Here is an 11,090-nt window from a genome sequence, read left to right as displayed (position 1 = left end):
TTGATCTCTTAATGCTTTAGCTCCTATCCACAGAAAGGAAGTGATAATGCTTTTTCTCTGCAGCTCTTTCTTTTACCTACTTAGGCTAAAAGCAACCTGGCTTTTTTTTTTTTTTTTCCCCAGTGTTCCTGTGTTTTGTTTGTTTGTATTTCTAGTATGTAGGTTCTTCTGAAAGTAAAGTCTTCTGTTTATTTTCATGGAAATTAGGGCAGATAAAAAGAACGCAATCACACTATTTGATAGTGCAAATTCTGAGCTACAAAACACTCTTTCAAAGTAGGTATCACTATTAGCTATACATTTTCACCAGCGATGAACAAGAGCCTGCATGCCATGCTCGCCAAAATCTGCGCCAGCAGAGGTGACCCACTGTCACAGTCACCACTGCTGAAACGCAACACCCACAGCCTTACTGTGCTCACAGCCACTGTTTGTTCTCCAGTGAATGTCAATGGGTGCCATTTTTTCCACATGGAGGAATTCAGTGACACGCCTTTGCTTCATACCCACTTCCACGTCAGACACCTTCTGTCAAACCACCCTTCTGCTGCCATCTGTCACACGGCAACAAAATGTAAGGGAATATTGGTGAGAAGGTTCAACTTCTACAGCCATTCTACCAACATCTGTCTCTGACGGCAATGGCTAACATAATCTTGTAGGAGGCATTACTTTCGGAGCAACCCTCATTCAATTAGATTCTGATCTGCAGAAGGAGTTCCTGTGTTCTTCGGTCAATACAAATAATTATCTGTTCTCATTTAGAGCTTGAAGGCACCACCATATAAGGCAATAAATAACAAAAGGATGACTCAGATCCTTAACTGATGCGGTATGGATATTAGATTGGGAACTAAGGAGGAAAACAATAACTTCAGGAGTCACCATGAATGAGTCCCTTTCACCTCTTTCCCAAATGTCCAAATTCTTTCTTTACACTCGTTTTACAGTCTCTGATTTGTCTGTAGTGCCTCTGCCTCTCATTTGCAGAGTAAAGACAACAGTTAATCCCCAGTTCCTTTCCCCTGCATGAAATAAACACATCAACTAATGTGTGTGCTTTGGAGAGAGGCCTGATCCCTGCCCACAGAGCACGTTGTCTCTCTTCTTCCTTGTAGTCTCTTGCCAGTTGTCATTTCTAAACCATAACTGTCAGTTTCCTAGAGCAGAGACTTCGTGTCACACAGCACGAAGTGCCTACAGCAATGTAGTATATAAGCAAAGCCATTGGTGTAGACTGTACAGGGTTTCTTATTTATTAATTTCCCAGAGTAAATAAGAAACCAAATATTTTCTATTAAACAGATTCTTTGCTGAGCCAGATATTGGGTGATGACAAGTATGAAAAGTGGGGAAAAGGAGGCTGGGAAATGCAGTCTAGGGATAGTGGAAGAGAGCATGAAGATTTGATTGGTGCTGGACCAAATGTCTCCCTGCTGCAACAGTGACAGCCCAAGTGCTGAGCAGAACAGGAAGGCACAGAAGTGCTGCCTTGACAGCACTGGTGTTCTGATCCAAACCTCAAATTCTATGAAAAAAACCTATTTAATAGCAAATAATTTCAGCTTTTCCTCTCCTCTGGCCTAACCTATTCCATGGGGTCTCTGCACAAGCCTGTGAGTAAACCCACAGTTCCCGTCTGGAGTCAGTTCTTTTTCCAAGATCATTGGAAATCACGTTCAAAAGCCAGAGCCAAAACTGCTGTATGCCTCCAGCACTTGCAAGTCCACTAGTACAATTGAATTACAGGGAACAAACATAGCTAGGCATGTCACTGGAGATCTGGGAGAGGGACAGAGAGAGAGAAGAGGGAAGCACAGCATGTGGCAAAAAGGAAAAGAAACAAATACAGAAGACACAGAATGGGCCTAAGGGTAAATTAAAAGGGCAAACTGGTGATGCCATTTGTAAATTATTCCTTGAATGATGGTTTGCACAATGACAGACAGAGAAACATCAACAGCAGGCACAGAAACTTCAATGGGACGGCAAGTTGCTTTCCTCTTTCAGAAGTCCTGGCTACTGACACCACACAGGTAACAGTACAGGGCTGTCAGTGTATATGATGCTGAAAATTACGGCAGCCAACTTTTTCCTACAGGCTACGTCCAGGATGAGAACACATAGGTAGAGACAGTAACTGTCACCTACGCATGAAAAACAGTGTCAAGTATCCTGTCAGCTGGTGGCTGGTCTCCCAGCTGGACGCTGGGAAAAGTAGGACTAGACTGCACCTCTGTCTTCTGTGCCTGGAAGAGGGTAAGCAATAAATAATTTATTTGAAGGCTTTTCCTGGTACAGACAGATGTATTGTAGACACACAAGGGAAACATTGCTTGTTGAAAGGTCAGCATATATTGGTTACGAGAGGAGGAATGTTTTTGCAGGAAACACAGGCTGTGCAGAAGTAAACATACCTCCAGTGTGGAGTGCTGCAGTGATCCAACTGAGTCTCTCTCTGGGGAATAGCTTCCCAGGAATGATGCACAAGGCCCTTGGGGTATTTACACAACCTGTTCTCTAAAGACCAGCTGCCACTCAGCACAGTTTATCTTCTTTTCCTGATTATTCAGTTTGTGTTTTCTTTGCTAGTCCTGGCTGCCTCTTCCTCCAGTTCCAGGAACTGCGAGGAGCTGTGAGCCTCTACAGCACCTGTGTGTGTGTGCCAGGCACAGCAGCAGCAGCATCTCCAGATGCTGCGTGCAGCCGGTCAGTCACGTGCATTTCCACTCTACTGTGCTATCCCCTACATTTGGGTCCTTCCCATGCAGGTTTGTCTCTAAGCTTTATATTTCCCTGCAGCATGAAAACTGCTCTTTGCTCCTGGCATCCCTGTGTTTTGCGTACCTTTCAAACATGAAAGCTCTCATCATTCTGGTGCAATGAGTGCACCTGAAAAGACCCATCTCCTTGTTGCTTCCAAAATAAGGAGAGGAGAGAAGGTTCCAATTTATGAAGAGCCAGGCTGAACTTGCGTAGAGGCACAGGGAATATAAATGAGGATCTCATTGGATCCTTGCATTTGGCTCCTTAAGAGACTTTTAAAGACGATCAAAGCCTCTCTTTATTTCTGCTTGCAAAGGCTTGCGTGTTCATTTTCATGCTTCTGCAATAATGCAAGAGCCTATACTCAAATATTTGTGACAGCCTCCACCTTGGGCTGGAGGAACCCTGCCTTGCAAAGGCTTTCCAAACACATGAAGATTATGCAGTCCAAGATGAACTGCTGGAATCTTTTCAATACACTTCTAAGCCAGGATTTGGCTTACTTCTTGCAATAGCAAAATAGCAATAGCAGAGAGATGCATTCTTCTTCGTGGAACAAAGAGGGCACTGTCTACCAAGCTTTGTGGTATGAAATTCATTCAGTGAAATTCACATTCACTGCTTGCCTGCTCCCTAATTTCATAGGCCTGCTGTCCTGACTACCTTCACCAGGCCCATTATTTTTTGATTCAACCCCTGTAGCAATTAAAAAAATCCACGAATTGCCCATAGATCACAATTCCCACCTATCTGTGGAACACAGGATATAAGAGAGATTTCTTCATCTATCCATCATTGATTTCTTCTAGTCACAACCCTGCAGAGAAAGAATCCTCTAAAAATATGATTTAGAAAGTTGAAATGCTCATTAAGTGCACACACACACACACACACACAAAGCTTCCCTTGCTAACTTTGGCTTGTATTGGCATTAAACTTCTCAGCTGAAAAACAAACAAAAGGAAAAATGATAATGTTACTATTAATCAATTGTTCATAGCACCCAACGAGGTGCTGTTTCATACCAGAGAAAAAAATATTATTGCGGGCTCACAAATAAAATTCTTAATGTATGCAGGGTAGGAATTAGTGCCTTGATGTTGTTGCTACAGACTGGAGGAACTGAGGGGCTGCTCTTGGTAGACATGAAGTCTACGCATGTTTGCAAGGTAGAATTTCCAGAGTATACAAAGCAGCCAGTCATCAGCCAAGGTTACAGCTGACTTGAGCAATCGGTTCCATGGACTTTGGCATTGTTATATAACTGTATCCAGAAATCCTCTGGGAGTTTGAACTATGCTGTTTTGCTCTGACAAATAATTTGTGAGGCATCTCTACCCTCAGGAGTCCACACTGTGAACCAGCTGTGGTCCATAACGTGGAACAGCTGTCAGCTTTCTTTGGGAGAGTGGTACTCCTAATGACCATTCCCCAGGTCATACTCTAATCACTTCCCATGATTTTATCTTTCAGCTCTTCTTCGGAGCATGTAACCAATTCGTAACCATTTTAACTTTCTCACTAAGTTTATACTGTAGGTTTATAATTTTTTTCCTCCATGTAAAACACTGAGAGATGTATTCCACCTTACCACAATAATTTTACTGCCATTTCTGCTACTGTTGTTCATTGACCCCTCATTTGCACTCTACAATCTACAGATGAAATCCTGATCCAGTAACATAAATGGAGGCCTTGCCACTGGCTTCTGCCAGACCTATGCTTCGAACAGCAGCCTCTGTATTTTAACCAAGATACAGCTTCTATTATCTTTTCTTTTCTTTCTTTCTTTTTCTTTTTCTTTTCTTTCACAGCAAGAGTCTTCCAACCACTCAGCAATACATCTAGCAGCTTACCTGAGCTCCTATTTCTGCTTACACCAAGTGGATAATGTTCTGAAATTGGCAGCCTACTCTCATGCAAGTACATACAGCTGTGGTCTGTCTCTCCAAAGACAAATGATCTCAAGCTGCCAAGATGTAATTCTGGGCTAACAGGGGCAAAAATAAAGCTGCGGTCAAATGAAAAGGAAACATGAAATTGTTTTGTATTTTGTAATTGATTGAGTGTTTATACAGAGGGACAAACTGAAGTCTTAGAACTAGACATTCAGATCAGTCAGTACTGACCTGAACAGTTATTTCCCCAAACAATTATATCTTTACTCATCCCTGCTGATAGTGGTAGTTCTTAAAAAAAAACCAAAAAACAGACAAACAAAAAACTACATCACTGTGCTGCTGCACTAATAGACTCTGAATGTGGGAAGAAGAACATGGTTCTTCTTCTTTTCATGAAGAAAATTTCCCTGGCTCAGATCTGGGATGACCAGTCTTGACTGGACAGTGACAAGGTCCCTGTGCTATGGGAAAATCTGTGATAGAGACAGGCAGAAACAAAGGCAAATGAAACAGTTACCGCAGGAATGCAAAATTGGTGGTCACTGTTTCCATTGTTATATGTGATATTATTTGTATTCTAGTGCAAACTAAAGATCATAAATGTGGCTGGAGGAATGATTAATTCTGCTAGTTGGCAAACAAACCCAGAGTGACTCCCTGTTCTTGAAGTTTACAGGTGTAAGTGGCTCACAAAAAAGATCTTCACATTTGCTTGTTTGCTTTTTTTTTTTTTTTCCCTATAAATTTTATCATTTCTTTAAAGATCAGAGAACTGACAAAGAGATCAAACCAGGAAAGACTGGATTTTGCAAGCACAAGTGTGCGACTCGAGCCTATGAATTACATATTTGTAGGATTAATAAGGTTTTGGGAATGATCCAGATAATGATAAATAAGACAATGAAAGAAGGAGGGAGGTGAGAAATAAATTTCAAAGGATTATGACACTAGATCAGGTTATTAATAAAACTGGTATAGTCTTCCTTCATACCCATAAAAATTCAGCCTGCATTCTCTCTTCAGAGCAAGTGGGAGTCTAATCAGATAAGGGAAAAAATCTTCTATCAGAACTCTGTCAATATAGAAATGTCAATAAATGTTCTACCAATTAAAGCAATTTCCCAACAGAGGGGATAAAATACATTTTACAGAGTGGTCTATAACTTCTCTCAGTGATAATCCTTCCCCTCCCTGTTACACAGGCTTCCTTCGCTTTTCAACAGCTATGTTGGAAGTGCACATCCATATAATATTTGAAAATTGTCATGCATAATTCACTTCTTTATGGGCAGTGTGTGTTTAAGTTTTTACTAAATGAATACAGACAGATTCTGCTCTTTGAAAATGTGATGTAAATCTGCACTAATACAGTTATTAAGTCACAGGAAATGAGAGCACGCTTTGGCCTCATGACATCTAAAACGGGAGCAGAAACATAACACAGGAAAGGGTTACTTTCTAACTGCTTGTAAGAACTAAGACAGATAAATAAATAATAATAATCGGTTTTTGTTTCTGAAAGGAGATATTTTGTCTACCTAAAGCACTATTCAAGTCATTAAAGGATTCCCAGGTGCTAGTATTTGGAAAGGGTATTAGCTGTTCAAACAGTTTAGGCAGAAGTCTCTGCTGTTCTCTCTCCTGAGTCATCTCAGATTTCTTCTGTCTCTGCCCAGAAGTGAATACAGGCAGGAAAGAACAGTTGGAAATTTCAGAGGAGTAATATTTTCTTGTGAACAAAAAGAACATTTTTTTCAGCACTGCAGTAAAAAGGAGGAAACCCCCTCCTTTGTTAGTACAACTGCAAGGCTCACTTGGGTGGAGGCCTACACGCTGCACATGGAGGGGAAGACAGCAGGAGATCAGACTCTGCAGCAGATGCTGAGCAGGAACCCTCTTTTCCTTCCCCTTTCAGAGATAATTTACCTGGCTTGACACTATTCCTGGGAAAAGAAACCACACAAAAGTGTCAGCACAATGCAGCTGGGTTGTTCAGTTACTCAGCAGCAGGTGGCAAGAGCAAATCCACATAAATGCAGAAGACTTACTGAGGGGATGGCTGAGCTATACTGACAAGAGTCAGCACCTTAGAGACAGGAATGCAAACACCTCTCCAGGAGGAAAGTCCAGATTCAAGCTGCAAACAACCATTTGAAGCCACCAACCCCATCTGAGCTGATCTCTAGCTCCTGTGCATTTTTAAAGCTTAATAGTTCTAAGCAGGTGCCTGAGACTGAGTAGAAATTTTGGATTGGAAATTTTGGATTGGAAAGGCCTTTCCTGAGGGGGGAAAAAAAAAAAAAAAAAAGCATTGGAAAGTACTATAGATAGTGACAAGAAGAAAGGTCATTGGCCTCTTACTATCTGATAAAGGGAGAAATACATACATCTCCAACTGGAAAGATGCACTGCCTAAATAAAAGCAAAGCTTACTAGAAGCGTGTTTTCTGAAAACTTTAGTTAATGAAATCTGCCTAGTAGAATCATAGAATCACAAGGTTGGAAAGAACCTACAAGATCATCTAGTCCAACCATCCTCCCATTACCCTTGCTACCACAAGCCACTAAACCATCTCTCTTAGCTCCTCATCCAGACGCCTCTTGAACACTGCCAGCGATGGTGACTGCACCACCTCCCTGGGCAGGTCATTCCAGTGCCTGACCACCCTCTGAGAGATAAAGATTTTGTTCAATAAAGTAAATTGTTTTGATCCCAGAGTCCAGGTGGGTTCAATTCCTTACTCTGATCCAAGTTCTCAGACAGTAGGCCAAAAGTGTTCTCATTGTCAGCTTGCCAAATGCTTTTGCTTTCTCCACAGTCACCCAGGTCTTTGTTGTCTCTGTACTAACCTATTAGAGAGGTTCTGTCTGGAGCCACCTGAAAGCTGCAGACTTGTTAGCCTTTTTTCTGAAGACAGGTTGATTAAACTTAGTTATATCAAGACTGTGCTTGCTGATGGCTGCTGATTCCCTTCTCTCTAGAATATATGGTTTTGGCCATGATTCCAAAAACCCTATATCATTCAGGTCTCTGCCACTATTAGGCACACTTCCACCATTTCTCTGTAGCAATTGCAGCTTGTGATGAAGAGATGAGTGTCAGTCCTAAAAAGTGTACTTGCAAAGACCAGGGCAGCAAACTGCAACCCAGGAACAACCAAAACTATTTAGTAGTTGTTCATACCAGGTCTATCTTTGCTTAGGATATCTAAAAAAAAAATCCTGTGTTAGCTCTTGTGAATGTATTAACACCTTATGCCAGGATAGTAGGATGAAGGCTAGCCTAAAATGTGGATATTTCAAAAATGCATTAAATTCACCTGAAGCCCAACCAGAATCAGGACCAACTGTTCCATACCAGTTTCTCACTGTGATATTTTTCTCTATCCACGGTTCCTCAACAGCATTTTCCCCCTCAGACTGTAGGCAGTTCGACTGGCAGTGTGGTAGGACAAGGTAAAAGAGCTGCACCTCACCTCACCGGGTACCTGGAAAATAAAACAAAAGCTGTGTGTGTCCAGTTAATGTCAGCTGGAAGAATCATACCTACTCATGTGATGCCCAGACAAGATGAGGTAATCAGCACATTGGTGCTTTTACCCAGCAAATGCTTTACCTGTATCATGTGCCAGGAGCAGTCAAGAAGATAGATGCTTACTAGGGAATTGATGAAATGAACCTGATAGCCACAGAAAACTTCATGTCACAAATACAACAAAGCTGTTGTCTCTCATTTCCATCTCAACCTGACTACGGCAGGATAACCATTTCTTGGGGGCATATTGTCTGTCCGGGATTATGCCAAAGAGAATCTCTAGGGAAAGCTTGTCACAGTTGTCCCATAGACTTCTTCTTTATCTCAGTGCAGCTGTTCCCATCCTGACCTACTAGCCCAATTTACTGTTAACTTTTTACTGAGGATGCTTCTGCAGTGATTCCAGATGTGGTTGAGCTGCAGCCTTCACCCCTTCCTCTCCAAGGCTCCCAGTGACGGGGCAGAGAGCTCCAGTCTCACTAATGGAGAAAATGGCATTGGTCTTTGACAAGCCAAAAGACCCACATCTATTTTCTTTGAACAGTTTCCACTCAGGGTATTCCCAGAGTCTTGCCATATTTAGTACAGTCTCAAAAACAGGGGGAAGAGCCAGTGTTAGAAAAAAGTAGGGACACCCCTGATGCCTTCTATTGCTGTTAAACTGTTACCTATCTCCAGTGCCATATTTTATGCTCAGCATAGCTCAAGGTTTTACTTTACAGCTCTTGAAGCTTCTCCAACTGTCTGTCATCCAAAATCTCCTTTCCTTCAGTCAGTCATCTCTTATGCCTTCCTTCCTGAGAAAGACTCCATACTTTGTTTTCTTGTTTGCTGTCTTTTACTAATCTATTTGCCTTATACAGCGGTGATTTACATGCAAAGGAACAACTCAAAGCCACAAGGCTTCTGAAGCAAGAGACAGCCTAAGTTTTGAGGTAAATGGGAGGAAAAACAGATTTTATATTCAACACAGCTGGGAGGAATAATCTCCCTGCATATTTCCAGCTTCATCAGAATCAAGGGAACTTCAGTTTGATGTCTTATCCAAAAGGATGCCAGCAATAGCAGAACAGCTGCACTGTGGAGTGCAGCAGAGAGGAGCTGAAGCAGTTTGACACATGGGTACAGAGATGCCTGGTCTGGTCAATGGCAGGAGAGCTCAGTGCTCCAATGGGAGACTGCTGTGCACCATTGGAGCACCGCACCTTCCCTCAATGAGGGAGGTTATCAGTGCAAAGCTGCCTGACCTGAGCCAAGCTGAATGATGCCTGGTGCCTATTTTCTTCCCTCCTGGCTGCCCGACTGTTGAGCTGCTTGTTTGAACCTGGGATGGCAACTGATGGGAGAACTGCTTCAAACTGTTTAATAACAGTGATGGTAACCTCTGACCTTGCTGAATAGCAGCGCTTTTGACCTTTCATTTGTTAAATAATACAACCACTTACTTCCCGATGCTTATCAGTGTTTAGTAATTGGGGTCAAGACAAAGCAAGGCAGAATACAGTCACCCGCCAGACTTTACTGAACCAGGAAGAATTTCCTTAAGCTACAGATTTCCTTTTCGATAATCTTCAGTCAGGACAGGCAAAGACTGGAGACTGGGTGGCTTAGAAGGTCTATAACAAGCTAAAGAGCCTCTCAGCTACTAGCATCTGGTTTGAATCTAGTTGTGGTTGACAGTGGCAAAAATTCATTACGGTCTCAGTTTGCCTCTCTGACTTGTATGAAATGAATTTGGCTTGCAGTTCTAGTGGTTACTGGCCAGCCAGCCAGCCATATAAAACAGTGTTAGTGTAACAAATGATTCTAGAGACATCCGTGATTAAATGAGTTTACAAAGCTTGAAAATGTCTGTTCCTATAGGGAAAATCAAGCTAAGGCATGGTGGTAGGTGACAGCACAGACAAAAAGTTTGTGGTCACTCCTGCATGCTCTGCATGATTCACGCTAAAGAGAGGCGGTTAACCTTCAGGAATGCAAGCTGCTTTTTCTGAGACCTAAGTAAAACAAATGGGTTGCATTGCATGCTGGTAGATCATTAAACATCGCACTTGACAAACAAGCAGGTGACAACTGTTCCAGAAAGCAGTCCCAAGAGCTGTGCTTTCCTCAGACGTGAGCAGGAAATGGATGAAAAGCAAATCCAAGAATTTATGACGTGACAATGGATTTAAACATTTGTGTGTATACATATATTTACATAATGCGCATATAAAATTTTAAACTTTCTTAAGACATCAAACAAATTTTATTTGTCTAAGCTGCTGCATGACCTCATTATTTATTTACTGCAGTTTGTATTAAGCTGCTCTGCACGGTTTGCATGGCGGGAGCTATTTCTTGAATGTCTGTCTGGGTGTGACTCAGCAAAATGAGTCCCCACACAGCGCTATGAATGCTGTCATCTATAAATGAGAAAATAAGCCACCGATTTACAGATGTACATGAGTTCAGTAAGGAGGTCAGTAAAAATGATGCTATGTAGTGAGATGCAGATGTGTTTTTTGCTAATGTTCCCATAAGAAATGGGGAAAATGGAGCCCTTGGTGGTATCCCAGCTGAGGTGCAATGCAACTGAAATGTCCTCCACCTTTCTGGACGTACCTTTGTGTTCTGGCCTCTTGAAATGGAGGAACAACACACACACCAAAGCAGTCCTGCCCACCCCTCCCTGCATTCTTAATGCACTGCCTGTCAGGATCCCCAGGTCCAGGGACAGGGTTATGGTTACACTGGCAGTGTAGCCACGCCTGCCAGCCAAGGCCAGACCCCCACGTTCTCTCCGGTCGCGGCCTGCTCTTGAAGGATCCCCAGTGCCCGCCGCCATTTTCCGCCCGCGCCCGCCACGCCGTTTCCATGGCAGCGGGGAGGCGGGCCCCGCCGTTGCC

At 42.6% G+C, this 11,090-nt stretch overlaps 1 long non-coding RNA gene across 1 annotated transcript; it reads right to left on the bottom strand.

The window, feature by feature from the left end:
* Positions 1-541: 541 nt before the first annotated feature.
* Positions 542-11,052, bottom strand: LOC121110319. The gene is made up of 3 exons (XR_005858907.2): positions 10,807-11,052; positions 8,026-8,155; positions 542-4,756 (listed from the first exon to the last, which is right to left on the bottom strand). It is a non-coding gene; the product is annotated as an uncharacterized LOC121110319 (long non-coding RNA).
* Between the last annotated feature and the right edge of the window lie 38 nt (positions 11,053-11,090).

This window comes from Gallus gallus, chromosome 3 (assembly GCF_016699485.2).
Source record: "Gallus gallus isolate bGalGal1 chromosome 3, bGalGal1.mat.broiler.GRCg7b, whole genome shotgun sequence".
In the NCBI taxonomy this organism is placed as follows: domain Eukaryota; kingdom Metazoa; phylum Chordata; class Aves; order Galliformes; family Phasianidae; genus Gallus; species Gallus gallus.
Note: the sequence above shows the minus strand (reverse complement) of the source record. Positions and strands in the feature narration are given on the sequence as shown.